This window comes from Saccostrea cucullata, unplaced genomic scaffold (genome assembly GCF_032062105.1).
Source record: "Saccostrea cucullata isolate Sc308-1 unplaced genomic scaffold, CSIRO_AGI_Scuc_v1 ctg7440, whole genome shotgun sequence".
NCBI lineage: Eukaryota > Metazoa > Mollusca > Bivalvia > Ostreida > Ostreidae > Saccostrea > Saccostrea cuccullata.
In genome coordinates, this window is record NW_026927712.1 from 18,456 (window position 1) to 29,621 (window position 11,166).

Here is an 11,166-nt window from a genome sequence, read left to right on the forward strand (position 1 = left end):
TTGGACTGGATTTCATAACAAAGTACAAATGTCAGTGGAACTTTGACAATAATTTGTGTATCCTGAAATGCGTATCAGATAGAAGTTTACAAGGATCTCATGTGTTTTCCATAGAGGACTGTGTAATTCCGCCACATCATGAGGCAATTATTAAAGCTAGAGTTTACTCAGGACCAGGAGGAGGAATAGGAATTGTAGTGCCCTTGCAGAATTTTGTACTTAGCCATGGATTAGCGGTTGCTCGTGTGCTTGTGAGTTTGGATGCAGAACAAGATTGCATATATTTACGAGTATTTAATCCATTTGAGCAGGAAGTACGTGTAAAAGAGAATACGGCCGTAGCATTCGTTGAACCAGTTGAGAGTGTTTCATCTTCTGCCAACCTTACAGATGTGTGTAGTGTGGATGAGACAACAAACAGGAAATTGCCAGATTTCCTTGAGTCAGTGTTCACTGAGGGATGTGAACATTTGACTGATGAGCAAGCAAAGAAATTCAAAGATTTTCTCCTGAGTCGCGTAGAGGGATTTGCTGACCCGAGTAAACCAGCTGAGAGGGCACGTGTTGGAAAACATTTTATAAAGCTGAAAGAAGAAATACCTTTTAAAGAAGCTGTACGAAGAGTCCCGATCTTTAAACGTGAGGTTATGGATAATGAGATCAAGAAACTGGAAGAACAAGGGCTAATTGAAAAGTCTAATAGTCCTTGGTCATCTCCCCTTGTCTTAGTAAAGAAGAAAGATAAGAGCTGGAGACTATGTATAGACTACCGGAAGCTGAATGCAAACACCATCAAGGATGCTTATCCAATACCGAGAGTAGCAGATGATCTTGATTCCTTAGCAGGATCTGTGTGGTTTTCGTCTTTAGACTTAAACATGGCGTACCACCAAATTCCCATGCACAAGGGTGATAAAGAGAAAACAGCATTTGCTTCCCCTCGTGGAGGATTATATCAATACACAGTAATGCCATTCGGACTGTGCAATGCACCGGCTACTTTTCAAAGTGTTATTGAAAACGTTTTGAGCGGACTACAGTGGAGGATATCAGTATTATACCTCGACGATATCATAGTTCACAGCCGTGACTTTGATGCACATCTAGAAAATTTAAATTTAGTACTTGATCGATTACAAGAGGCAAATTTAAAACTGAAGGCTAAGAAGTGCAACTTTTTCCAGAAGGAGGTGAATTTCCTGGGACATATCGTATCTCAAGAAGGAATAAAGACTGATTCGTCCAAGATTACCTTAGTAAAAGAATGGAAAGTACCAAAGAATGTCTCTGAACTTAGAAGTTTTCTTGGATTGGCAGCATATTATCGTAGATTCATCCAAGGATTTGCTAAAATAGCAAAGTGTTTACACGCCCTTACCGGTAAAAATAGTACATGGAACTGGACTAGTGAATGTACGGAAGCCTTTGAATTACTAAAGGAGAAACTTGTGTCAGCACCAATTCTTGGCTATCCGGATGTAAATGGAAGTGAATTCATCCTGGATACAGATGCTAGCAATGATGCTATTGGAGCAGTTCTGTCACAAATACAAGATGGTAGAGAAGTTGTTATTTGTTATGGAAGCCGTGTCCTGTCTAACTCAGAGAAAAACTACTGTGTTACAAGGAAAGAAATGCTCGCAGTAGTATATTTCATCAAACAATTTAAGCATTATTTACTAGGACGAGAATTCTTATTAAGGACTGACCACGGGTCACTAGTGTGGTTGCATAAAATAAAAGAACCAGAGGGTCAGATGGCAAGGTGGCTTCAACAACTAGGACCATATACCTTCAGAATTGAACACCGACCTGGAAAGCAACATGGAAATACAGATGCCATGTCTAGAATTCCGTGTGATTCAACTTGTAGACAGTGCAAGCGTGAGTCTACAAATAGTGATAGTGACAAATTCTCTCATGTTAGTGAATTACGGGAAAAGTCTAACACAGTGAAAGAAGAAGAGGACGTGTTTGCTCTTCACAGACTTTTTAGTGTTAATGTCAGTGACTGTGCGCCAATATTAGGAAGTACAAGGAAGAGAGCTAACAGACCTAATAGAGCAAAAGCTAGGAATCAACCAACAGAATCATTAGATACTCAGAACATTCAAAAACATCAACACGAAGATAACGGAATGCGGATTATAATACAGTGGCTAAAAAAAGGCGAGAAACCCCCATTATCAGTGATATCGTGTGAAAATTCTGAGTGTGAATTTTGGTTTTCCAGATGGAATTTGTTGTATATGGATCGTGGAATATTGTGTATTCGCTGGATCAATCCAGAAAATGAGGATTACAAAATATGTGTTCCGCGGAAATTACGAAGTGTTATTCTGTGGCAATTACATGATTCCAATAGTGCCGGACATATGGGAGAAAAGAGAACGCTTGCAAAAGTGCGAAATTCGCGTTATTTTTGGCCAAGAATGCGACAAAGTGTGCATGATTATGTGTTATCCTGTGATATTTGTGAGGAGAGGAAAAATCCACCTAGAAAGAAAAGATCCTACATGAAGCAATATTTCAGTGGTGAACCGTTTGAAAGGATAGCAATTGATATTACTGGACCTTTTCCAAAATCGGACAAAGGATATTCTTACTTGTTAGTATAGTGGCTGATTACTTTACCAAATTCATGGAGATTTTTCCGTTGGTAAATTTAGAAGCAGAGACAGTTGCTGAAGTGATTTTTAAGGGCTGGATTAAACGTTATGGGTGCCCAAGTGAAATTCATTCGGATCAAGGGAGACAATTTGAAAGTAACTTATTCCAAGGCTTGTGTCGGATATTCCAGATTAATAAAACCCGGACAACCCCATATCACCCGCAATCAGATGGAATGGTTGAACGACTGAATAGAACGATAAAAGATATGTTATCAAAATTCATATGTTCAAACCAGACGGACTGGGATCGTTATATAGATGGGATTGTTCTGGCATACAATACTACGCCCCACGAAACTACGGGTATGTCACCACATAGGATGGTACCGGTATTTGGAAGAGAAGCAAAATTACCACTGAATCTCATGACTGAAAAAGATCTAACAAACAGTGATGCCGAAGTCAATGACGCAGAATATGTGCGCAACTTAGAAAACAAATTAATCGAAATTCATCAATTAGCGAGAAAAACAATGAAAATTAATTCCGAGAGACAAAAGCGAAACTTTGACAGAAAAATACGAGAAATAACGTATGAAATTGGAGACTTAGTGCGCCGTAGTCAACCGAAAATTGTGGAAGGAACGAAACAAAAATTGGCTAGAAAATGGACTGGACCGTGGATTGTTACAAAAAGACTATCAGATGTATTATACCAGATTAAACACTCGAAAAATTCGAAACCCGTTATCATTCACTCAGACAACCTTAAACGATACCACGGCAGTAAAGCTTTATCAGGTGTTAATAATGATGCTGAGCCAGAAGACCCTGACCTTTCTAGTCTGCCGCTCCCCGACCAGACCGACTCAAGTGTCTCGAGTACGGAAACAACTAAACTTCAAAAGGATGAAAGGAACGTGGATCAGGAGTCGCAGCTTACCACCACCTTGACACGCAGGGGCCGTGAAGTAAAATTACCAAAGCGCTACTTGTTGTGACCATTTTAAGGAAATCTTTTGAGATGCTATGCTGTGCGAATTTTGTGGTAGAAATATTATAAGAAAAGATAATTTACAACGACACATAAGAGAAAACCATTTGGACCAACTAATTGTGAACTGTTCGTATTGCCAATGTCCATTTTCAAGAAATTTCAGCCTTAAAAGACATTTACAAAGTTGTCATAAACTTTCTGACAAAAATGCGGGAAACGAAGTAAAACTTAGTAAGAAGAAGAAGATGTCGCAGGAGGAACTAAACGAGGCTAAGAAGGCAGTTTTCATTAGCGCCATGTATGAGGACATTACTCCTGTCAACTCGCCACCGCGTCCGTCAACAGAGTATGATCCAATCAGTGAAGATGAAGATTGGCCGTCCATTGGATCCGAGTTAGAAAATGAGCTTTTGAACTCAACAAATAACGCCGAAGTAAATGCGTTTTTAGAAGACATTTTAAATGGCAGTGAGGATGTGCATTCAAACCTCAACGAATCTAGAGACTCGGAAAAGAGCGTTGCGGAATCGATGCCAAATTCAACCACAGTGACGGAAACCATAATTCTAACCAGAAGTCTCTGTCGAGACTGTAGCTCTACTGGTTTATACTTGAAACAAAGGAAGAGAAAAGTAGCATTTGGGACTTGAGACTTTAAAACAGCAATAAATAGAAAAATGATCCTTGCTACTCATCAAAATCAAAAACCAATGCACAGAATTATGTATCTTAGTATAGTCTACTTGTGTGCCAAGTTATATGGAAATCGGACTAAAACTGTAGGAGGAGTAGTATTTTGAAAGAATTTCACAGAAATATATATTTTAAGTAACCATGGCAACACCGTTCATCGAAATCAAAAACTGATGCACAGAATTATGTATCTTAGTGTAGTCTACTTTTGTGCCAAGTTATATTGAATTCGGACCAAAATTGTAGGAGGAGTAGCATTTTGATAGAATTTCACAAAAATTTATATTTTTAGTAACCATGGCAACACCGTTCATCAAAATCAAAAACCAATGCACAGAATTATGTATCTTAGTATAGTCTACTTGTGTGCCAAGTTATATGGAAATCGGACTAAAACTGTAGGAGGAGTAGTATTTTGAAAGAATTTCACAGAAATATATATTTTAAGTAACCATAGCAACACCATTCAACGAAATCAAAAACTGATGCACAGAATTATGTATCTTAGTGTAGTCTACTTGTGTGCCAAGGTATATTGAAATCAGACCAAAATTGTAGGAGAAGTAGCATTTTGAAAGAATTTCACAGAAATTTCTATATCTAGTAACCATGGCAACACCATTCATCGAAATCAAAAACTGATGCACAGAATTATGTATCCTCATGTAGTCTACTTGTGTGCCAAGTAATATTGAATTCAGACCAAAACTGTAGGAGGAGTAGCATTTTGATAGAATTTCTAAGAAAATTCTATTTTTAGTAACCATGGCAACACCGTTCAACGAAATCAAAAACCGATGCACAGAATTATGTATCCTAATGTAGTCTACTTGTGTGCCAGGTTATATTGAAATCGAACCAAAACTGTAGGAGGAGTAGCATTTTGAAAGAATTTCACAAAAATTTCTATTTTTAGTAACCATGGCAACACCGTTCATCGAAATCATAAACTGATGCACAGAATTATGTATCTTAGTGTAGTCTACTTGTGTGCCAAGTTATATTGAAATCAGACCAAAACTGTAGGAGGAGTAGCATTTTGAAAAATTGTTTACAGACAGACAGACAGACAGACGGAAGATCTATTGACGCATTACTATCGCATAAGCTCTTCTTAAAGCTAAAAATGACCAAGAAAACCACCTATCATAGTGACGGTAACTCGGAAATTGTTCGTGATACCGAAATCTCACATTCAGAAACTGTGAATCCTGATGAAGTGGACCTTGTGAGATTTGCGACTGACATTTTAAATGAAGTGCCAGAACACTTTCGTAATCAAAATGTGAGAATTGTCGAATTAAAGGATTAAATCTATTGTTACTGACTTCAATGTGAACTTATGCCTTACTGTGAATGTGTAATATGAATTTTATTGTCAATTATGTCTCTATTGTTGGTTTACATTATTCACAGATGTACAATCGGATTTGTTTTTATTAATGCTTTTTGTTTATTGATATTATTGTACATGTATTTGAAAATCTTTTATTACTTTTATTTGATTTATTATGTCAAGTTGAAGTACATGTAATGCTGATTTTATTGTTATCTATCATGTATGTTTTTCAGTTTCAATTTTTTCAAGTGTTTCGCTTAGCTTTGTTTTTTTAGTTAGTTTTTTTTTATTTTTTTTTTTTATTTGAACGGAGTCAAATATTAAGTGGGGGAGAGTTGTAGAGAATTTATATTAGTTGATTGTCAGATTTCGGATTGTTAGCTACTTATTATTAATCTCCCATTTAGCTGTATCACCTTATCTATTAGTAGGCATAGTCAGTTTATTGCCCTTTAATTACAGTGATAATTAGTTAATCACGGGTGGTCCTTGTATAATTTTATGTATTGCCTCCCCACTTAGAGGAGGCAGAATTTTCACTCCCCACATTGTGGAGGCTCAGTTTACTATATAAACTAGATACGATCTCGTTGCGAGCAACGAGTGGTCTTCCGTCCGTTTTAGGAAAAGAAACCCACGTAAAATCGAGCTGAAAAGAGATTCAAAATTTTGGTCACAAGGAGGATTGAAACCATGTCGCCAACGCGAATGCGCATTTTTTTTTACTTTTATATCCCCAACGCGCTAACCATTAAGCTATTGGGAATACTGCTCTAAATAGACTTGTGTATACCACGGTACTTTTGCAACAGTTCACCTGTCTAAGAATTATAAAAAGCATTCATAATTTCGCGCCAAACGCCAGGAGTAAATATTTGCGCCTTTTCTTTGGACTGATCTATTAGATAGGTATGATAGCATCAATTAAATTTTAAAAATAAAACATTCTTAGCGCCTTTATTTTATTTTGACGTTAAGAAAGTATATGTAACACATTATACACATTACATATCGTATCTAGCCCAGTTACACTAAAGCAGTGAAACGGAAATTAAGTTTTAAGATTGACACTCAATTGCAACGTACTACTGTAACGTGTCGGATCTGAGCGGTCAGTGGGTCCGTGCTGGGATTACCGAGTTTTACTGGGGATATGATTGAATGCAATATATACAGATAATAATATGACACCTGCCTGGTGTCTTTAAATCAAATGACCTAAGTGCTTTGTATAATTATATATCTTCAGTTAATACCGGCACCTGCCTGGTGCCATATGATAATTGCCTCACTATACTCGTACAACTGACTATATAAGTCAACATCATTCTATCTGCCTGGTGCCCCTTGATTTAGCCTTTAACATCTGCCTGGTGTATAACTGCTTACCAAGTTGCCTATATAACTTTAGCCAAGTGGCTACAATATGCTTACACAGTATGATTTAACTTTGTAAGAGCTTCTCTGTCCTAATGACAGACCTATAGCTAATGCCACACAGCTACATTTTAACTAGTCACTGACTACGGCAACTTTGCACAATCCTATTTGATCGATAAACCAATTGGTTTCTGTACCAAAGTGAAGACACAAGCCAGTTGGCTGTACTGCCCCCTTGTACCTCAACTTAATCAATGATCACAAGTTATCAGATATCATATTGATAAAATAAAACAGACTGTCTTTCTTTTGGCAACACTATTATTATTTTCTAACAGAACATCATTTATCAATAACACTTGTATAATTCTTTAGTCAATTGACCAATTAATTACAATATTTACATTGATTATCTATTATAATATAAACACGTAGCGGGAGGTAACTCCTCCAACCATTTCACTACTACGTGAGAGTCAAAGTAGTTTTTTACATTTCATGTATCCTTATGTCAGAATCGTGTAATCAAACGCTCAGCTGCCTCCATAAACCCCTACTCTCGAAATGGAGGAGTCTACAGAGACAGCCGCCATTTTGGACCCGCTTCAGATTTTTGAATGCAAATATTTAGACTTTAGATTTATCAACATTCAAACAAATTAAATAGTAAGCATTATAAGGAGGGCTTCTATTACCATACCAAATAAAAATGAAAAATACTGAAAAACAAAAAAGTTAGAAAATACGATTTTTTTCAGTTTGCAATTCGTAACGACCGGAAGTACTGACGACGCACGAAAAGGCGATTCTGCAACCCACAAAGTCATGATCTATCATCTCCAATAAGTCTCCAGTTCATATCCTTAGCCATTTTCGATAAAAGTGCGCGACAAAATCGCATTTTAAAATCAGGAAATTGTCCATAACTTGGCACCAGAAGCGAATTTTCCAAATTACTCTTCGGATGTAACAACTTCATATAATGACGCATATTTTGTGAAAGTTTCATGAAAAACCACTGAATAGTTTCCGAGAAATCGCCTGCACAAAATTTTGTCAAAAAAAATAATAATAATAAGAATAATAAGAAACCGTAGAATCACTATAAGGTCTTCCGTGAAGACGGAAGACCTTAATGAGCGCATTTGATCATTTAATTTAGGAGGAGATGCAGTAGATGAAGTAGATGAAGTTTAGATGCTGTAGTTTGTGTTTAGAGAGTTGAAGAAAAATTATTCTATAGGGATAGTTGAAGTTAGTGATGCTATAGGATTTTGATAGAATTGATTCAGAAAGGATTTAAACTGGATTACGGGATTTTAGGATTTTATATACTGTATTTTCATTTGGATTATTTTACTATTATTTCTACTGTGAAATGTGGACTATGTGTGTGTGTAAATATTGTGTGTAGACATGTAAATAAATTAGTGAACTTTAATACGGACTTATCATTCAGCACAATACTGAGGAAAGTTGGAACTTAAGTAAAAAACCGCTCGGACAATAAATATGTGGACACTCGGCAGTATAAGCCGACTTCCCTGCAGCTCGGCCTGCGCTACATTAGAAAACTGATCTGAAAATATCAGGTACACTTATATAGTGTATACTAGTATTATGATAAACGTCTTCAAAATTAAGAGAGAAAATATTTCAAAGACTTTTCGTATAGACAAAAATATGATGGATACAAAGCTGGAGATAAAAGATAGACAGGGTAACTATAAAGTTTATTTGCATGGGTTTAATGGCCATACATGTATAACTATTGTTAATAACACCCCTTGATTTTAATCTATTTTAATTTAAACTTACTCTAGTCCCACACAGATTGAGATAGATATGTCAGGTATTTAAATCTGGTGACCTGGTATCCAGGTAAATATTTAGAATGAAGACAAGGAAGTAAATTGTGATGTACGGGATTAAAAGGGAAGCCATGTTGGATTTAGAGGTGAGACAAGATTATATTTTGTAAATTTAGTATGCTGCAAAACATTTCCAGATATCATCATTGATCTCAAGTCTAGTACACGTATAATACATTAGATAAATTGCATGAGAGGGCCACTTTAGATCATATTAACTACATGAACTGCTTTGACTGTTATCTAACATTTTTTCCTGATTTTTTTTTCAAACATAAGAAAAGTTTACATGCCATTTTAAAACTACAAATAGATCCTTCCTGTTATTTCTAAACCGACACTGTCCTACAATTTCTCTAACAGAACATAACTCATATTTTATTTATTTAAAATTGCTAACATTTCTGTAGTCAGTGACCGATGCCTCCATTTACTTTATACAGGGTCATCTAACCATTTGACAAACCACCAGTGATGGACCCCCTGGACAGAGCTCAAGTACTCCTCCTCTGTGACGTGTGTCAAAGAGCTGCATTACATAGTCATTGTGAACTTTGTCAGATTAAGGGGGATGTACAAGCCATATTGGATCTAGTCTGGTGTAAAATAAGAAATACCAAGAATGCGCTTAATACTCTACTAAACTAGCCCAAAGTTACTCAAAGTGCTAATGCACTAATTACCTACTGTTAGAGACCAAAATCAGTTAATAATTAAGTTTATTTTGTTTTAATTAGGAGGAAATTAATCATGTTAGAACTGCGCAGCTACAGCATTCACGAGATGAAAAATGCATTGAATATAGTGTTAGTTTGTTTCATTGATAATATGGCTACAACCATTTGTTTCGCTTTTTTCTTGTCATTATCCATAATTCTTGAAAATTTGATTTTTCATATGGGTGTCTTCCTGAGGCCATGTGTTTATTTCGTCCGCCATTCCTCTGTCACACAGAGTTCGAATAGCATTGATTTTAAAATAAATGCGATCATAATAACATCAAGACAAGAAATAACTAAGTAATAATCATTAGGTTATATTACTTACTACTTTTATTTGTTGCATTGCATCGTCTGATTAATGAAAAAAAGCGATTTTAACCCCACTCCAGCAAATCGGGAAAAACTGTTCTGTTTACAGCTCGAGTTTCCTCGATAATATCATTCCACTGAGCACGTGGTTGGCATGTGCATATATCTGCTGTGGATAGATGCGTTTATTACCATGATTGTATTTAATTTTTCATGGAACAAGTCTTGATGATTTGTTGGTTTCTTTAAAACTCAAGAAAAAAGATAAAACATGTCCTAAACATATGTGATTACGGTGGGTCTTTTTCCTGTGGCGATAGAAGTTATTTTCAAATGGGGCACTGCAAGGAGGATGCTTAGCATTTAATTTGAAAATGTTAAACAATATGCGGTGCATGAAAAACAAATTGTAATTACACGTCTTACATTCGAAAAGTTGGTACATGTGTCTATTTTGTTTAGCAGTTAGAAAGAAAAATTAGGCAGTTATAGGATTTCCTTCAGGCACCTCACATAAATAGCTAGATTGTTTGCAACGAACCACACATTGTATGGAGTAACGTTTGGACATAAAAACGCATCATGTCTCATTATGTTGACAACATTGTTAGCTCTCGCTCATAGAACATACGAAGCTTGATAAAATATATTGAGTTGTTTGTTTGAAATTTAGAAGCAAGCACAATGTTTGCAAAGAAAAGTCCATTGCATAAGCTATGTCTATCAGGCAAAAAAATGAGAGGCTAACCCCCCCCCCCCCCAAAAAAAAAAAAATTCCTTTGTTTGTTTTTCAAAATAGTGCCAAAGATTCAAAAATTTTGCATTACTAAGTATGTGATGGAACATGTACTAGCCTTATAAGACAATTTGTTATAAAATATTTGGTTGCCCTCTCTCCCGATCTATTCAAGTCCTAGAAATGGCCCGACTCATTTTTTTTTACATCCCATTACATGTTTTTTTTTCTTCCGTCAACGAATATGTTTAAAATTTTAGGAATTTTTTTCTCACCTATAAATACGGACCCAATAATTTTTCCCTGAGTTGGAAGGACCACCAAACGTCATTTTAAAGATGGTATAAAATATTTATTAATGTTGATTTTTTTTCTTTACTCTGTAAAATTGTAATTTTGACAAAAAGGGCAAATAGAAAAAGTTTTTTTATTCATTAAATCTCCTAACCCACTCTGAATGATTTAATTCCTTTTCAAATGTTGCTCCGCTAAAATCAAAATTGTAAA